Source organism: Lathyrus oleraceus, chromosome 7 (genome assembly GCF_024323335.1).
Source record: "Lathyrus oleraceus cultivar Zhongwan6 chromosome 7, CAAS_Psat_ZW6_1.0, whole genome shotgun sequence".
NCBI classification, from domain to species: Eukaryota; Viridiplantae; Streptophyta; class Magnoliopsida; order Fabales; family Fabaceae; genus Lathyrus; species Lathyrus oleraceus.
Window position 1 is genome coordinate 47,323,292 of NC_066585.1, and position 20,562 is coordinate 47,343,853.

Consider the following 20,562-nt stretch of genomic DNA (forward strand, 5'->3'; position numbering starts at 1 on the left):
TTATGGTGAGGATTAGGGTTCCACCCTAGAAGGCCTTCATAATGACAAAAGGTCCTTCATAGTTGGGAGTCCATTTGCCTTGAGGATCCGAGTGAATAGCAGAATAACTTTTGAGCATGCATTCTCCTACGCGGTATTCCCGAGGGAGAACTTTCTTGTCAAAATCCCGTTTGAGGCATCTCTGGTACAACTGACCATGGCATACATACGTCAAACGTTTCTCTTCAATCAGATTCAGCTGATCATACCGAGATTGAACCCATTCAGCTTTATCAAGGCGAGCCTCCATAATAACCCTGAGTGAAGGAATCTCAACTTCGATTGGTAAAACATCCTTCATCCTATACACTAATGAATATGGAGTTGTCCTAGTGGATGTACGAATCGAGGTCCTATAACCCTGTAGAGTGAAGAGGAGCATCTCATGCCAATCCTTATAAGTTCTGACCATTTTCTGGATAATTCTCTTGATGTTCTTATTAGCTGCTTCTACAACACCATTCATCTTGGGTCGATATGGTGAAGAGTTATGGTCATCTATCTTAAATTCTTCGCACAACTTCTTCATCATCTTATTGTTGAGATTACTGCCATTGTCAACGATGATCTTACTAGGGATTCCATGGCGACAAATCATCTCTTTCTTAATAAACCGAGTAACCACCTGTCGAGTGACATTGGCATATGAAATAGCTTCAACCCACTTTGTAAAGTAATCAATAGCAACTAGGATGAATCGATGACCGTTGGAAGCTTTCGATTCTATCATCCCAATCATATTAATACCCCATATAGAAAAGGGCCATGGAGACGTCAAAACATTTAATAGAGTTGGTGGCAAAAAGATCTTGTCACCATATATTTGACATTTGTGGCATCTTTTAACAAAGTTGTAATAGTCAACCTCCATTGTTGTCCAGTAATACCCAGCCCGGAGGATCTTCTTGGCCATAACATGACCTTTCGCATGTACACCCTCACAACCTTCATGTATGGATTTTATGATCGTGCTTGCTTCATGTATATCCACGCATCTGAGTAGCACATAATCATAATTCCTCTTGTCTAACACATCACCATTTAAGAAAAACTTGGAGGAAAGTCTTCTCAAAGCTTTCTTATCGATCATAGATATACCCTCGGGATATTGTTGTTTCTCTAGAAATGTCTTTATATCGTAGAACCAGGGCTTATCATCAGGATCTGCCTTGATTGCTAGACAATGTGTTAGTTCATCCAGGCGATCAATATGGATAGTTGGTACTTGAGTCTTCCATTTGATCTTAAACATGGATGCCAGCATAGCTAGAGCGTATGCCAACTGATTTTCTTCCCTAGGGATATGATGAAAAGAGATTTCATCAAAGTAGGGTATCAGTTTTCTGATATGCTTTTTATAAGGAATCAACTTGCTATCAGAGTCTCTCAATCTCCTTTTACCTGACTGATTACTAGAGCTGAATCTCCATATACTTCAAGAATTTTAATCCTTAAGTCAATGGCCACCTCAATAACATAGATAAACGCCTCATATTCTGCTATATTATTGGTGCAGACAAAGCATAATCTAGCGGTAAATGGAAGGTGGAAGTCAAATGGAGAAGTTATAACTGCGCCTATTCCATGACCACAAGCATTGGAAGCACCGTCGAACATGAGCATCCATCGGGATCCTGGTTTGGGGCCTTCCTTAGGGCCAAGAATAACATAATCTCTGATAAACATGATGTTGTCATCTAGAAAGTCAAATCTCAACGGTTGATAACCCTCCACAGGTAAATGAGCAAGATAGTCAAACAAAATACTCCTCTTTATCGCTTTCTGAGCCACATACTGGATATCATACTCGGTCAACAACATTTTCCAGTGAGCAATTCTACTAGTGACAGCAAGCTTTTCAAATATATACTTTATCGAATCCATTTTAGATATGGCAAACCATATATTGCCTCAGGCGTCGAGCAACCCAAGCCAAAACACAACAAGTCTTCTCTAAAAGTGAGTACCTGGTCTCACATTTAATGAATTTCTTACTGAGATAATATATTGCATGTTCTTTTTTGCCTGTGTCGTCATGCTGACCCAAAATGTATCCCATGGATTCATTAAGTACCGTGAGGTACATAATAAGAGGTCTACCGGGAATAGGTGGTATGAGGATCGGTGGTTCTTGTAAATACTTTTTTATTTTTTCAAATGCCACTTGACAATCATTATCCCACATAATCGATTGATTCTTCCTCAAAAATTTGAAGATTGGATCTTAGATAGCCGTTAAATGTGATATGAATCTCGAAATATAATTAAGCTGACCAAGGAAACCTCAAACTTCTTTTTCCGTTTGGGGAGGTGGCATATCTTGTATTGCTCGAACTTTGTCAGGATCAACCTCAATGTCTTTCTGAATGACTATGAAACCCAATAATTTACCAGATCAGACCCCAAAAGTGCACTTTGCTGGATTTAATCGCAACGTGAACTTTTGGAGTCTGGAAAACAAATTTCTCATATGTTCCAAGTGATCACCTTCAGTTATGGATTTAGAAATCATTTCGTCCACGTAAACCTCAATCTCTTTGTGAATCATATCATGAAAGAGGGTTACCATGGCGCGTTGATATGTTGCCCCTGCATTCTTCAAGTCGGACGTCATTACTTTGTAGCAGTATGTTCCCCAAGGCGTGATAAAAGTTGTCTTCTCCATATCGACGGGCGACATCTTTATCTGGTTATACCCTGAGAAACCACCCATGAAGGAAAAAACAGAAAACTGGGTTGTATTATCCATCAAAACATCAATATGAGGCAAATGGAAATCATCCTTTGGACTCGCTTTATTGAGGTCCTAGTAATATACACACATTCTGACTTTAGCGTCTTCCTTCGGAACTGGAACGACATTAGCAACCTACTACGGATATTCAGAAATAGCTAAAAAGTCAGCATCAAACTGCACCTTAACCTCTTCTCTGATTTTGAGTGCCATGTTGGGTATGGTCCTTCTGAGCTTCTGCTTAATTAGAGGTGTCGCTACGCGAAAAATACAGAGTCGCCATCGGTTTTTATTTATTCCAAAGGAATGGGAAAATATCGAGAAAACCCCAAAATATGGTCGTCGCAACCACTAATAGGTTCGGAAGTCGGTTATGCAAGGGGAAGGTATTATCACCCCTCACATCCATGGTACTCCATGGGAACCATCTAGGATGTTTGCGCTTATGTGTGTATTATCGAATGTTTGCTTGCCAAAGGTTTGCGAAGTGGAGGTAGATTTTAAATTAGTGTGCTCGCCAAGGAATGGATCCTCGTGCCTACGTATGCCCACTTGTTGAAGTGAGAAATCAGAGCCTTCATGGTTCGTGGTTTTGAAATTTTTTGGTTTGTTTTGTTGATTTTATTACCTTGAAGAAAGATTTTTGATTGGTGTCGCCCTAAGGCTCAAACAAAAGGTTTGAATGGGTTGAGTTGTTTTCATGTTTTGAAGAAAGTGTTATTGATTTCGGATTGCACTAAAGACTATGGATAAAGGTGAATACCTCAAACGGTCAAGCCAAACGTCTTGTGTTCGAAGCATTCAGAATGAGTGTAGGAAAGCTCCAGTCTCATCCCTTCTTTATCTCTTAAGGCTCGTGGCGTGCGATCCTAATCGCCATTTATTGTGTTTTTGACTTTGATTTGGAAAAAAGACCGCTTGACGTTGGATCAAGGGTTTGTTTATTGAATTTGATTTGAAAAGACCGCTTGACGTTGGATCAAGGGTTTGATTATTGGTTGCGAAATGGTGAACGTTCTTAATGCCTAAGGAGTATCTAATCAAGCAATAAAAGAAAGCGAGTAAGTGCGTACATGACAAAAGGGGAGGGGGTACATGTAAAGTACAAGGGATTGCAGGAAATAAAAGGTCTCATTGTCAGGTAGCCCAAGAGAAAGCCATGTGCGTGCAATTGTGTCCTAAACTAGAAAGCATGCAAAATTCCTATTTCTAACACTAGGGGTACAATCGTCATTTCACCATTTATGGATTAATATTGAATTATTTCTATTTTATGAAAATCCTAGTTAAAATCAATTAAAATCTAAAATAGATCTAATATTATTTCTAAGAATATTTCTAATATTTCTAATTAAAAGTTTGAACTTAATATTGTTTAATTAACTTCTAAAATATTCTAAATCCTAAAATTATTTCAAATTGTTCTAATATTCTAATTAACTAATTCTAAAATCAATTTTAATATTTCCACAATTAATCTCTAATCCTAAAGTTATTGAATTCTAGTATTTCTAAAATTAATTAACATGTAATTAACACACAATTAACATGAAATGGGCCCTGGTGACTTGTTAGGGCAAAGCCCAACGGTGGGGGGTGTATGTGGATTAGTGGAGGCTCCAAGAGGGAAATGAACGGGCCTAGAGGCCCACATTCCATGCGTGATACTCTGGAGAGGGGTAACGATACCAAGTATCCTTACACACATAAGGTTCAGCACACCGACGGCGGAATCGACGACGAACGACGGTGGAAACGGCGGAGCAAGGACGACACAGCGAATCCTAAACCTCAGTGCTGAAACAACGGCGATATCTCCGTCTCTGGACGCGCAAAGCTTGACCTTCTCCAAATCGTGGCGCATCAAGCGAAGCAACACCAATTCGCAACTCAAAACCATCGTCGAACCTACCTTCTTGCTTCACCAGTTCAGGCAGTAAAGTCTAAATGTGGAGGTTGAATCGGAAAACTCACAAAACAGGTATCGCATATTTCCGCTCTGATTTTCGCTCGATCCTTCTTCTTGAGCTCTTTTGAGAGGGCTTTGCATCGTTGTTGTTCGATGCGTTCTTTTGGTATTGAATCAAGATGAAGCACGTCACGTCGAGCTGCCGAATCGTGATGATTGACGAATCAAGATGGCAATGACGAGTTTGATTTCGTGGAGGATCGCTTCTGCTTTTTCGGTTTCGATCTTCTCTCCTCCCGTCGAGGTTCTGTCTGAATTTTGTGAAGTTGCTTAGATTTTCGCAGGCTATGGAGGATGGCGAATTGAAGACGTTGATGAGAGAGTGGCAGGTTGTGGCTTTACCCCAGTTTCGGTTTCTGTTATGAAAAGTTTGTTAAAGGATGTTGAAGGTGGCTGAAGAATTGAGGTTGAAGGAATGGAAGAGAGGAAGAATCTGGAAGAGAGCCCCCGAGAGAGGGAAGAATTCATGAATTATATAGGGCTGAGTTTGATTAGAAGAAGTTAGGAAGTTTGTTAGATTTGTTATTGGATTGTGAAATTATGCAGGTTAATTTTTTATTTATGCAGTGAATTGGTTATTAGTGCAGTGAATTTGTTTTGGAATGGCTTACATCGCCGACTTTTGCGTTTCTGATGCAGGTTTTGGTGTTGGCTCGCGTTTGGAGCGCCTTTGGCTACTGCATTCTCTTGCTGCATTTTACTTTGCAGGTAGGTTGCTGGCTCAGCTGGTGTGTTTTGCAGCTTGTAGTACTTGGCTGCACTTTTGGTTATAGTTTGCTCTTTGCTGCAGCTTGATGTCGTTTAGATATCTGTTGTTGGTAGCTTGTAATTCCTCACGTGTACCATCAACCTTGCACTTTATTATATTTTTGTCTTATTTAAACCATGGATGTAATGGATATATAAAAAATGGAATTAATATTTGGATAGTTGCTTTGAAATTGGATTGAATGATTGAATATGGATATCAATAGATGGTGGTTCATTTGGATGTTAACATTGGATTGGATATGGTGGTAAAAAATGGATATGGGAGCGGATTTAAAAATTGAAATTGGTTTAAAAGTTTGGATATGAATAATTGTTTTGACAAATGGATATGGGATGGTTGGACTATTGGATTGGATATGATAAAATTCAAATTGGATGGATATTTGGATTGAAAATGGACACTTGAATTGGAATGTAAAAATGGTTAATTGAAATGAATACAAATTGGGATTTTTGGATTTAAAAGTAGATTTAGAAAAGGTTAATGGATTAATAAAGAAATGGATTTGGATTTAACAAAAAAAAGATGGATTTTTAACATAAAAAGGGATGAATGGGCTTTAACAAGTTAACAATCTGAAATCATCGACATCGAAATATCGACTTTCAAAATGACACAATGAATTAATCAGAAACTCATCGATCAATTAAAAGTCCACAAACAAACTTAACCTCGAAAATCAATCCAAACTCCAAAAATTAACTTGAAATTAGAATCGATATGAAATTAGAATTAATTTGCAATTATCGCCATGATTACGAGATGATGACTGCCTATGCCATGGATTATTGAATCCAACCAACACGACTCGTGAATCGAATTGAACCATGCTTATTCAAATGAAAGGAATGAATGAAGATGATATACAAATGTGCGGGGTTAGTGACCTATAAGATCAATGTGAAGGGTGAGGCGAATTTCAGGGTATGACAAGAGGACATTCCTACTTGAATGGTAAGTAGTGCTCAATAATGTTAGTGTCCAACCTTGGCATATCTTGATACAACCAAGCAAAGACGTCAACATGTTCATGCAGAAACTTAACCAACTCGGAGTGTACATGCTCGACGAGAGATGCCCCAAGCTTACCTCTTTTTTATTGATTTTAGAACCCAAGTTAATAACATCCATTGATTCTTTGAATGGCTGAATATATTTTTCCTCGTGCTCAAGGAGTCTTGCTAACTTAGCTGATAATTCACAATCTTCCTCACTATCATCTTCAATTTGGTTAATTGGAAGTCCAGACTTACAATAGATTCTTTCAATGTTTTTATCAATTGTTTTATTTTCTTTGCATGTTATGAGCTTATTTTTAGTATGCTTTTTAATAAAGTGGAAAAAGAAAAAGAAACTTTTTCCATTTCGTTTTTTTTGTTGAGAAAAAGTAAAATAATTGAAAGAAAGGGAACCAAATAATGCGAAAATTTTCTTTATTTAATCATATAATACTTTTAAACAATAGGCCATTACAAGCTATCCTCTTGTCTTGGGCGAAGACAAGGAATTAAGAAAACAAAATGCATTACGTTTTCTCTGAATATACTATAGGAATCACAGAAGTCATCCAGTTGGTGAGCTTGACTCCTGGAGGGTGTATGCGAACGAAACTGAGGGTCTCCTATTTGTTGCCACTAGATTCTCCAACAACTGCCACAATGTGATCGTCTTAGAAACCTGCACTGCTGAACTTGACAGGATTGAACTTCTGCTTCCTAGGGCTTGCTTTGCAGGCTGGTAGGCGATAGCCAATACCGAATATGTCGTGCTTCTCAATCACATTGACGATTTGACCCCAACCAGCTAATAGTCATTTCTCCAGAGTTTTCTTGGCGCTTCTGACTGGAGATAGAATTGTTGCAGACAATTGATCATGATTAGAAGTAGCTGAGCTGACATCTTCAAATTCTAAAAAGTGGAGTGGAATTTCAGCAACCCATTCCTCTATCTCAACATATCTAAATGAAGAAAGCTCAATAACCAATAGGTCCTCGTCAACATAAACTATTACCAATTTGTCATCAATCATGGACTTTAACCTTTGGTGCAACGTAGAAGTGATTGCCTCAGCAATATGAATCCAAGCTCCACCCAACAAACAACTATAGGCCGGATTGATGTCCATGACTTGGAAGGTGATAATAAACTTATGAGGTCCTACACAAATTGGTAGATCCACCTCGCTAATAAACTGCCTCCTAGAGCCATCAAAAGCTCTAACAATCAGGGCACTGACCCTCATCTCGGGTCCCTTAAACTGTAGCTGGCTTATTGTAGCTTTCGGCATCACATTAAGCGAGGAACCAGTATCAACAAGACCTCGAGATAGTAGGGTGTCTACACACATGACCTAAATATGCAATGCCTTATTTTGGCCATTTTCATTAAATCCTAAATACATGTTGATGGTGATATTTGCAACCACGTCATCGAATTGATTGACCGTGATACCCTACATCACGTGAGCAACATTCAAGACTTTCAACAATGCCTTACAATGAGCCTCAGAACTCAAGAGTAAAGACAATATAGAGATTTTAGAGGGAGTTTTACCCAACTGATCAACAATTTTGAAGTTACTCTTTTTGATCAATTTGAGGAATTATTGGCCTTCCTCAACAGAGATACCTTTCTTGTGACCTTCAACCTGTTCATCTTCATTTATTAGCCCTTTACCTTTGGAAATTTCCGCTTCTGCATTCTTATCTGGAATAACATTTGTTATAGTTGGAACAATTATCAAGACTGGAGTGGAAGGTACAAATGCCTCTGCCTATGAAGGAGGAACATGATGAACCTTCTCCTTATGAGGGACAACTATGGATGATTGAGACACACTAGGAATGTACTTTGGATCGAATACATGGCCATTACGAGTCATACCTCCCATTCCAATTATGTTAACAATTTTAGTACCAGGAAATTAAATTTCTTTTCCACCCACGTACGCAGTCGTTTCATACCTCCAAGGCACCGCCTTGGTGTCTTGATATGCGAATAGACCGGGAACACATATATGGACAGGATGAATCCTCTTATGAGGATCTTTGATCTTCTTTTTATGTATATTATGGTTATTAGTTCGATAACAACAATCTCTTCAACTACTCTTGATCTGGAGAACTGTACTAACCCCTGATTCATCAAGTTCTAAACACGCCCCTTTAAAACATCACAACAATCAGGATCTGATTCACACACAACACAATTATCATGAATGCCATTCAAGAACCCATGCTCTTAAAGCTTTCTCACAACTACATACATTAGAGTTTTTACATCAACGACCCTTCTGGCAAATTCTGCAGTATCTTCATCAATCACTGCATTGACCGCTGGCCTATTATAATTCGAAAATGATTTGTCTATACATTAGGTTTTTCTTCTGAAAATGAAAAACCCCTATGGTTAATCAGCTCTTGAGAGTCCAATAGTCTTCAGTTGAATGCCCTATATACCCAGTGTGGTAGGCGTAAGAGGCATTAGGGTTATGCTTGGGATGATAAAGAGGGATGACCTGAGGAAGTTCCTTTGGTACAAGAGCCCCCACATGAATCAGATATGGCACCAATTCAACATATGGTACATGGATCTTGTCAATATGAGGATGTTTACCATAATTGTTCAGGTAGTTCTGGCCCTGACCTTGACCCCTATTATCACGAGCATTTTGTTAAGTTTGAGCAGGCTGAGCTGGTGCGGGTTGTTGATTATGATTTTGTGGTTGATACTGGAAAGGAGGTTGCTGATACTAGGTAGCAGTGATATATGGATAAAGATAATACGACACAGAAGCCATAGGAACCTGATACTTAGGGTGGACACAAAGAGAGATATGTTTTCCTAAGCAACATGGACTTATAAGATAAACACAACTCCAAGGGTTGGATGCAGTGTTGTTTAGTATAATAACTAGTATATCACTATAGGGAACAAACAATTTGAAATCAAATAAGAATGGTATATTGGATCCATGAAGGAATAGAATCTGAATCGAAGAGTAAACAAGTGTCTTAGCCAAAAAATAAGGATTACAGTGTTTGGTTTCATAGCCAAACATCTCTTGGTTCACAAGGTGGACTTCCACTATATCATCCTAAAATGATGTACATGGAATCCAAGGAAAGTGTATTTGATCTCAAAAAGATGGTATTGATTGATGAATTGAGAAATGAGGTAGAAATAAATAAGGTAGAAATAAATAGGGTAGCTCGCGGAGAATCTGAATCCTCGTGCCTACGTATTCTCATCATGCAATGAAAAAGTCAGAGCTTTCGTAGTTCAGCCCACTAGGGCTTACAGTAAGATACTAAGGCAAAAGTGATGATATGATAATGGACGATGAAGAAGACTTGGCAGTCAATGGACATGAACCACACTAAACTCTATGAGTAAATGTGAATACAAGGAGCAATTGGGTCATTTTATCCCGCACCCAAAGATATTCAGAATGAGTTGATAGAATTCTCCACTCTCATGCATTCTTTACTACTTAAGGCTTGTGGCATGTGATTCTCATCAAAACTTTTAAGTTGCTGGAGAAGAATCTTTGTTGCTCCTTATGATGATGAAGACCTTATCAATCATTTGATTCGAATTGCATTAAAGTCTATGAACAAAGGTGAATACCTTGAGCAACTGGGTCATTCGTCCCGTACCCAAGGATACCCTAAACAAGGATAGGAATTATCCACTCTCATCATTCTTTGTTACTTAAGGTGTAAGAACAAATTTAGTTCTACAATCTATCTCTAAGATTTTGATGATAACAAAGGAATGGTACCTTAACGAAATATTTCTAAGTATGCAGGACTCTAATCAAAGCAGTCAGACAGACAATCATCGGATACATAATCAAGCGCTAAGATGCCACTCAGAAGATACGCAACCAGAATCTCTGACTCTGATCAAATGCAAGCGCAGGCTAAACTAAAGAAGTCAGACACCCATAAGTGAAGAATGACTCTAGAATCTAAAGACGTACGCTCTGACATAGTCAAAGTAAAGAGAAACTCTAAAGACAGTCAACAACAAGCATCCTCTGAAGTTGCAACCGCTCAATGAAGACTCTGACGTTAGGATCCTCTGATCCAGAAAACTTAACCTTGAAGAAACTCGCTTATGGAAAGAAGCTATTTTTAGGATGTTATGACACTCCAAATATTGCTTTGGAAAGAACACGGAGATTAATGACTTTAATCATCCATCAATGCTTAATATTCTGACATTAACATCACTCAACGGTCTTCTCACTACTCCTATATAAAGGACGGAACGCCACCCAAAGAAAATACCCGAAACACATGAGAATACAATACTTTCGCCATTCATTATTCTTTCTCTCACGAGCTGCTGCTCTAACATGGGAATATTTCTTGTTCTTATCTTGTGTAATATCTGCTTATTGTTAGAAGAACTATTCATTACTGTAATCATACTATATTGCTAAGATAATTCCTCAAGTGACTTATGAAGTCTGAAAACTTGAGAGGGATAAGGGATTATTTTTCTCTTAGACGGTTGTTTGTGTAATCTTTCAAGATTAGTGAATGAAGTCCTTTTTGTAGGCGAAATCACCTTGAATGGGTGGACGGGAGTAACTTTGAATTTCAAGCGAACCAGTATAAAGTTTTGTGTTAAATTCTTTTATTTCTGCTTGTGTCTAATTTCGAAAAAGTTTTTATTCTTCTAAAAAAATTCAAACCCCCCTTTCTTGTTTTTCTCTACCTTTAATTGGTATCAGAGCTTTAGCTTTGTTATTTATTTTCTAGTCAAACACTTAACAGTGTAGAGAGATCCAGCGTGAGAAAAACAATATGGCCAACACCAATGAAAGAGATAGTTACAATGCTAAACCTCTAATCTTTGATGGAGAAAAATTTGATTACTGGAAAGATAGAATTGAAAGTCTTTCTGGGCTATGATGTTGATCTGTGGGACATAGTTACTATTGGCTACATACCTCCTGTATCTGACGCTGGCGTTGCCATTGCCATTAGCAAGATGACAGATGATCAAAAGCACGACTTCAAAAACCATCACAAAGCCAGAACAATACTGTTGAATGCCATTTCCTACAATGAATATGAAAAGATCACCAACAGGGAAACAGCTAAAGAAATACTTGACTCCCTAAGGATGACTCACGAAGGAAATTCTCAAGTTAAAAAGACAAAGGCTCTGGCTCTAATTCAGAAGTACGGAGCTTTCAAGATGGAGGACGATGAAGCTATAGAGATAATGTTTTCTAGATTTCAAACTTTAATTGTAGGACACAAGGTTCTGGACAAAGGCTACACAACTGCAGATCATGTCAAAAAGATAGTCAGAAGCTTGCCAAAGAAGTGGAGACCCATGTTCACAACATTAAAATTGTCAAAGGATCTGAACAATATCATCCTTGAAGAACTCGTTAGTTCACTCAGAAGTCACGAGATAGAACTTGAGGAAGATGAGCCTCAAACGAAGATCAAATTTGTAGCACTAAAATCCAGATCTGAAAGACGCAAACCAGAAAGGAAGAAAGCCTTTCAAGCTGAAGAGGAAGACAATAACGACTCTGAAAAGGAAGACTCTAGCGATGAAGAAGAGTTATCCCTCTTGACCAGAAGAGTAAAACAACTTTGGAGAAAAAGGAATAATAACTTCAGAAGACCAAGACCCAGGGGAGATCGCTCAGAATCAACTTCCAGAGGTAAATCAAACAAAGAAATAACATGCTATGAATGTAAGGAAACAGGTCATTACAGAAATGAATGCCTAAAGCTGGGGAAAGAAAGCTCCAGAAGAGAAAGTTTCAAGAAAAAACTCCTTTAAAACCAAAAAGGGACTGATCGCTACCTGGGAGGATAGTGGATCTAATTCCTCTGAATCAGACTTTGAAGAACAGACAAATGTTGCATTCATGACTACCACCTCTGGAAACACATCAGATGGAGAATCTGATCCTGAAGAGGTATTTTCTTATCTCTCTCGCTCTGACCTTGAATCATGCCTTTCTGAATCTTTGAACTCATATCGGAAACTTAAACAAAAATTTAAAGCACTAAAAAGGATTCTTGAAGGAACCATCGAAGAATGTGATAAGCTTGAGATGACAGTTTCAGAACTAAAAGATGAAAATTTAACTCTGACAAAATAAAGAGACTCCAAAAATAAAAAATGTTTAAAACTTGAAGAAGCTTTATCTCAAGCCCCACAAACTTCTAACACAACGATATATAAATATGAAAAATCTTTTCAAAAGTTTCTGAAAAAATGGGATAGAAAGAAGCAGAATGACATCCATGATTTATGGAGTCGGTCAAAATAATAAAAGAGGAATAGGGTACGATCCTAGTGAAGATAAATCTTCTACAGATGACAAACCCAAATCTCCTTTTTCTTATCACTACACACATGCACAAGCACAACATTTTGATAATGCTAGAAAACCCAAAGTTCTAAGAAACTCTAGGAAAACTAATCACAAAGGATCCAAAAGATTCTGGGTACCAAAGGATAAGATTGTTTATGTTACAGATATCTTATGCAGCAAAGTTAAGACACCAATCATGGTACCTGGACTCTGGATGCTCGCGACGCATGAAGGGAAGAAAGTATATGTTCCAAAGCCTGGAACTTAAATATGCTGGCTTTGTAGGTTTCAGAGGAAATCAGAAAGGAAGAATCAGAGGCTCCGGAACTATTGGCATTATGTTAGGATACTCAGAACGCTTTAAAGGCTACATAATATACAACACAGAAACCAAAATTGTGGAAGAATCAATACATGTTAGATTTGATGATAAGCTTGACCCTGAAAAGTCAAAGCTAGTTGAGAAACTTTCAGATTTGGAGATAACTCTTGCAGGCTCTGATGTAAAGACTAAAGCATCAGAAGAATCTGAGAAACAAAGTCCATATGTAACTGAAGTTTCAACTATCTAGAAAAAATCAAGAAGTCGCCCCAACATCTCTGAAGAATTGATTCTGGGAAACAAGGATGAACCTATTAGAACTAGGTCAACATTCAAAGTATCTGAATAAACTCCTCTAGGATTAGTATCTCTAATCGAGCCTACTTCCTGTGATGAGGCACTTCAAGACAATGACTGGGTTCTGGCAATGAAAGAAGAACTGGATAAATTCTCAAAGAATGATGTCTGGGATCTTGTCCCAAAGCCTAAAGGAACTCATATTATTGGAACAAGATGGGTATTCAGAAACAAACTGAACGAAAAAGGAGAAGTAGTCAGAAACAAAGCACAATTGGTAGCACAAGGTTACAGTCAACAAGAAGGCATTGACTACAATGAAACCTTTGCTCCAGTTGCCAGGTTAGAATCTATTCGCTTACTTGTTTCGTTTGTTGTAAATCATTCCATCAAACTATATCAGATGGATGTCAAGAGCGCATTCCTTAATGGTTATATATCAGAAGAAGTGTATGTCAATCAACCTCCGGGTTTTGAAAATTCTAAATGTCCAGAACACGTTTTTAAACTAAAGAAATCACTGTATGGACTAAAACAAGCTCCTAGAGCTTGGTATGAAAGACTAAGCAACTTTCTCCTGGAACATGATTTCATTAAAGGAAAGGTTGACTATACACTCTTCTGTAAAAACATTAGAAATGATCTCATGACATGCCAGATATATGTTGATGACATTATTTTTGGTTCAACTAACCCCTCTCTGTGTCAAGAATTCTCTGAGCTAATGCAGGCAGAATTTGAAATGAGCTTAATGCAAGAACTAAAGTTCTTTCTGGGAATTCAAATCAATCAAGCTTCAGAAGCTACTTATGTATATCAAAGTAAGTACATAAAAGACATTCTGAAGAAATTTGAAATGGCAGAATGCAAACCTTCTAAGACACCCATGCACCCAACCTACATTCTGGAGAAAGAAGAAACTAGTCAGAGGGTTTATCAGAAGCTCTATCGTGGTATGATAGGCTCTCTTCTCTATCTGACGGTTACACGCCCTGATATTCTTTTTAGTGCATGTCATTGCGCCGGATTCCAATCAGATCCTAGGGAATCTCAGTTAACAGTTGTTAAAAGAATCCTAAGGTATCTGAAAGGAACCTCTAACCTTGGCCTGATGTATGAGAAAACATCAGAGTATAAGCTCTATGGTTATTGCGATGCAGATTATGCAGAGGGAATGGAACGCAAAAGTACATCTGGGAACTGTCAATTCTTGGGAAATAATCTCATATCGTGGCCCAGCAAAAGACAGTCAACCATCACCTTGTCTAGTGCAGAAGCATAATATATATCAACTTCACTCTGCACTACTCAGATGCTCTGGATGAAAATTCAACTAGAAGACCTTCTGATCTTTGAGAGTAACGTTCCTATCTTCTGTGATAATACTGTTGCCATATGTTTAAGTAAGAATCCTATCTTGTATTCAAGAGCTAAGCACATAGAAATAAAACATCATTTTATCAAAGATTATGTTCAGAAAGGGGAAATATCATTAAAATTTATTGATATAAACCATCAATGGGCTGACATTTTCACTAAACCCCTCGCTGAAGACAAATTCTCTTTTATTCTGAAAATTTTAAAAATTGAAATTTGCCCAGAATAAACCAAATGTGCTTCTCTAAAATAGAAAAATAAGGCTCTGAAATAAACATCTGGTATCTGGATCTGACTCTGATACTTCTACCAGTTAGGAGTTATCTGAATCAGAAATCCTCAGGATCCAATCTTTTGGCATTCCTAAAGATCAGATAAATCAACACGTGGGGTATCATGCGTCTGACTTTGGATCTTCTAGACAACTGTCTAGCAGAAATCAAGAGACAGACCCTTGAAATCTCCTCGATCAATGTGCTGATTTGGGGATTAGACCTCCATCATGGGCTGTAATCATTTCTCCCCTAAGCGTGTAGACTTGGATAACGTGCATCATTAATTTCATAACTTCTAAACTTCCTCTAACACTGTCATTTTGCATGCATCTATTTGGGTATTTATACTTTTCACTCATCATAAACTCATACTTTTACACTCACGCCCTACACAAACCTCTCTCTCTCTCTCTCTCTCTCTCTCTTAGTTCATCATCTTCATCAAATTCTTCATCATCTTTAAGCAAGTTCTTCATCCTTCAAACCATTTCAACAATTTCTACATGAATGCTCAACAACAATTTGTCTACAACTACTCACAGCAGTTGGAATCAACTAATCAAACACCCATTTCTACTCAACAAACAACTACAACCACTAGTGTCGTTTCAACCCCAATCTACAGAGAACCACACATTCTTGACCGTGAACCTCACATTCATCTTGCAACGCCATTTGAGAAGCTTAAGGTACTGTACGAATCACTGGTAGACTTTGAAAATATGAAGCGAAATGGCATAGACCTCACTGAGGAGTTAAGAATGCAAGGGAGGGAAACCTACTTTCAGAGACTCTACGGTCCAGTGTACACCTATCTGGTAAAGGAGTTCTGGCGCTTCGTAGACTCAGATGATCACTATATTGTCTCTCATGTTCTGGGAGTCAAAATAGTCATCATTGAGAAATCAATAGCCTCCCTTCTGAACATGGAAAAGACTGGGGGAAGAAGAATCTACAACATCAATCCTAGGGCAAAGTACTTGTCCCAGGAAATAGCCCCCACCATTTTTCAACAGAACACTAAGGGCAAACACTCCAAGAACAAAGAACTTCATCAGAATCTCCGTGTTTGGCTGAAGATCATTCTGGGCACCATCCATCACTGCCCTGCCTCAAACTCTTCTGACTATATCAACACGGATCAGAAGTGCATCCTTTACTGCATCCACAAAGGGCTGAAACTGAATTTTCCAGCGCTGCTCTTCAAGTATCTCAGAGATTCTGTCAAAGATACCAGAAACAATATGGAGCCTAGAACCTACATTTCTCTAGGAAGACTTATCTCGAATGTTCTGATCGAAAGTGGATTGGTGGATCACATGATCCGTCATAATCTGATGGAGGATGTCACTGTTGACATTGGAAGACCTTTGAATACTCGAAATCTGAAGAGTATGAGGGTAATTGAGCAAGTCAGAGCTAAACCGACTCTAGACACTTCCTGGGAAGCACTCAAGGATCAGAGGAAGATTCCCAACGGTCTCTATCTTTTCTCCAAGATTGACCCTCCAGAAGTGGTGGCTCACTATCTAAAAGACCTTGCAAGCCAAGGGGTGAATATTTCTGAGTTCTCTATGGACTGGATACCTGAGCGCCCACCCAATTTCATGAAGAGACAATGGGATCCATCTGAGAAGTCCAAGAAGGCAAAGTTAGAAGAAACCTCCGGGTCAAGACCTCCATTCCCTCTGGATGATTCTCCAAGTAATTCTATGCCTCCTTCTTGCTCTGTTAAATTAAAGCCTATTGCTTCATCTCTCCCACAAAACACTCTCATCTACACCCCATCAGAAACACCTCCTTCCACCACCAGAACTTCTAACCCACCATCTCTTAAATTTAATCTCGCAACCACTACCCTACCTGTTTCTGAAGCAGAAATGCTGAACGAAACCACCTCACCATCATCTTCCTCACCTTCATCCCCACCATACTACATTCTCTCATCAAACAACGAACCCTCTGAACCCCAATCCCCCACTCTAGCTCAACTTCAGGCACGTGCTCTGGCCTCACAGCAACCTTCATAACCTGAACCGAACCTGAAGTCACCTCTCCATCCTCTGAACAAAATTGATGAGCATGTAATCCAAGACATAAATGATACAATGCAAAGCTTAGGAGGTCCTATGACAAGGGCACGTGCAAGAAGAGTCAATGATGCCTTAGTTCACTTCATGATCAAGTCAATAGAATGCATGGGCCAGATTGAAGAAAAAGAGCCCAAGTTTATTCTTATCATCCAAGCATGTGATAAAAGGCCCAATAATGCATAAATAAATAAAAATAAAGGAAATACCAATAACCATACTATAATGGACGAAAATTGCAAGAGAAGTGGTAAATAAAGAATTGCCATTATTCTGCCCTTTCAAGAACCCCACTATCTCTTCTTTATTTTGCACTTTCTTTGTAATAACTCAACCCACTATCATGATAATTAGTGGCTGAAACCCTTTTGTTTTCTTAGGAGTTAATTTTTACTTATTTCATCATCTTAAGCCATTCCTATATAAAGGAGGCATGTATCTTCTTTTTGGATCAAGGAATTTTGTCAACTTTACACATTGTGTAAGTGAGAGTATTTGCTCTTAGATTCTGGATTGGACCAAAATTGATCTTATCAAGAAATCCTTTTCTTGTGGTGATCCTCATCCATAGGCTTATCATTCTCTCTTGGATTAGAAAGAGTGTGGTGCCCCTTATACTTAATTCCATTTCTTATTTCTCATTTATTTCATATCAGTCTCGTTTATTTTATATGCATGTATCAAATTCTGTCATTCTTTCAATTATAAGGCAGATTACTTCCTCTGAGTCACAAAAGAATTAATATTCCAAAAGTTAACAAAGTTGTTTCAGGAATTTTGAAGGAAATGCATAATTCTCAAAAGTTAGTGCATATTCCAAAAAAAAAGGGCCGAAATGTGGTAAATTGTCTATATTCTTGTTCTTCATTATTATCCATTTATCATTATAAAAAAAATTAGAAAAAAAAGGGTATAAGAAAAAATTGAAAAAAAGGGATATGAAATTGATCATCTGAAATTGATTTCTTTGTGTTGATTCATTTTGGTTTCTCTAAAGAACTAAAAGAGTAAATTGAGTGGTAAAAGGCAGAGTGTTTTTATTATTAAAAAAAAAGCCAAAAAAATAATTGAGTGAAACACGAGTGATTGAGTGTAAACATGTGAGTAGAGTGGTGAGGTCCATTTTTAAACACTTGTTCCTAATTTCACAAGTATGTCTAGTCCACCTTCACCTAGAACAACAACTTTAACTGTTCAGATCGCAACCATGAGTGACAATTTTGAAAGATTGTTAAGAGAACAAGGTGAACAACTTCAACAAAGAATTGATGAGTTGGAAAGGAGGCCCCAAAATTCTAATGATGGTAGTGGTGATGAGGAGGAAAGAAGACGTAGAAGGAGACAAGGGGGAGATAATTTGAGGGGCATAAAAATTAAAGTTCCATCTTTTGTTGGGAAGAGTGACCCGGAGGCATATCTAGAATGGGAGACTAAACTTGAACAAATTTTTAATTGTCACAATTATTCTAATCTTGAAAAAGTGCAGGTTGCTTCTATTGAGTTCAAGGAGTATGCCTTAGTTTGGTGGGATCAATTGACCAAAGATAGAAGGAGGTATGCAAAACGACCAATTGATACTTGGGAAGAGATTAAAACAATCATGAGGAGAAGGTTTGTTCCTTCCTATTATCATGGGGAATTGCACAACAAATTGCAAAGACTCACTCAAGGTTATAAAAGTGTTGAAGAATATTTCAAGGAGATGGAAGTTCTCAAAATTAGAGCTAATGTAGAGGAGGACGATGAAGCAACTATGGCTAGGTTTCTTCATGGTCTAAATCATGACATTAGTGACATAGTGGAACTTCATCACTATGTTGAAATGGATGAATTGGTACACCAAGCTATCAAAGTGGAACAACAACTCAAAAGAAAGAGCCAAGCAAGGAGAAATTCCACCACTTTCAATTCTCAAAGTTGGAAGGACAAAACAAAGAAGGAGGGTGCTTCATCATCTAAGGAAGCCACGGTTGAAAACAAAGGTAAAACTATTACATCTTCTTCTTCAAGTGTTTCAACTAACAAAAGTGTTACGTGTTTCAAGTGTCAAGGCCAAGGACATATTGCATCTCAATGTCCAACAAAGAGAACTATGCTTATGGAAGAAAATGAAGAAATTGTTGAAGAGGAGGATGGTGATTATGATGAGGAGTTTGAAGAAGAAATACCTAGTGGAGATTTACTCATGGTGAGAAGAATGTTGGGAAGCCAAATAAAGGAGGAGGATACAAGTCAAAGAGAAAACCTTTTTCATACAAGATGCTTTGTGCAAGGAAAGGTTTGTTCTTCAATAATTGATGGAGGAAGTTGTACAAATGTTGCAAGCACGCGTCTGGTTTCTAAACTAAAATTGGAAACAAAACCTCACCCTAAGACTTACAAACTCCAATGGCTTAATGAAAGTGTAGAAATGCTTGTTAATAAATAAGTTGAGATTTGTTTTAAAATTGGAAAATATGAGGATGTAGTGTTGTGTGATGTAGTACCAATGGAAGCTAGTCATTTGTTATTAGGTAGGCCTTGGCAATTTGATAGAAAAGCCAATCATGATGAGTACTCCAATAAATACTCTTTTATGTATCATGATCAAAAGACCAATCTTGTACTGTTAAATCCTAGTGAGGTGAGAGAAGATCAAAGAAAAATGAGAGAAAAATATGATCAAGAAAGAAAAGAAAAAGAAAAAGAAAAGAATGAAAAGAAAAAGAATGATAAAAGAGAAAAGAAACAAAGTTTAATTGCAAAAAAAAGAGATGTGAAAAAAGCCATTGTGTCACACCAGCCTTTGTACTTGATCTTTTGCAAGGAGGTGCCTTTGCTAACCACTATTTCTAATGAAAAAAAATTGCCAAATTGTATTGAGTCTCTTTTGCAGGAATTTCAAGAATTGTTTCCGAAAGAGGTGCCAAGTGGTTTACCACCTATAAGAGGAATTGGACATCATATTGATCTCAATCCAGGAGCATCTTTGCCTAATAGGCCAGTATATAGAAGCAATCCACAACAAACTCAAGAGATACAAAGGCAAGTTGATGAATTGATAAGTAAAGGATGGGTAAGAGAAAGTTTAAGTCCTTGTGCTGTCCCTATTATTCTAGTCCCTAAAAAGGATGGTAGTTGGAGGATGTGCACTGATTGTAGGGCCATTAACAATATTACCATTAAATATAGGCATCCTATTCCTAAACTAGATGATTTGCTTGATGAATTGTTTGGTGCATGCTTATTTTCTAAAATTGATTTGAAAAGTGGATATCACCAAATTAGAATAAGGGAAGGGGGTGAATGGAAAACTGCTTTTAAAACAAAATTTGGTTTGTATGAGTGGAT

General features: G+C 37.9%; 1 long non-coding RNA gene across 1 annotated transcript; it reads left to right on the plus strand.

Annotated features, from left to right (window-relative positions):
• Positions 1–4,326: 4,326 nt before the first annotated feature.
• On the plus strand, positions 4,327–5,671 carry LOC127106700 (uncharacterized). The gene is made up of 2 exons (XR_007795459.1): positions 4,327–5,288; positions 5,382–5,671. It is a non-coding gene; the product is annotated as an uncharacterized LOC127106700 (long non-coding RNA).
• The last annotated feature ends 14,891 nt before the right edge of the window (positions 5,672–20,562 follow it).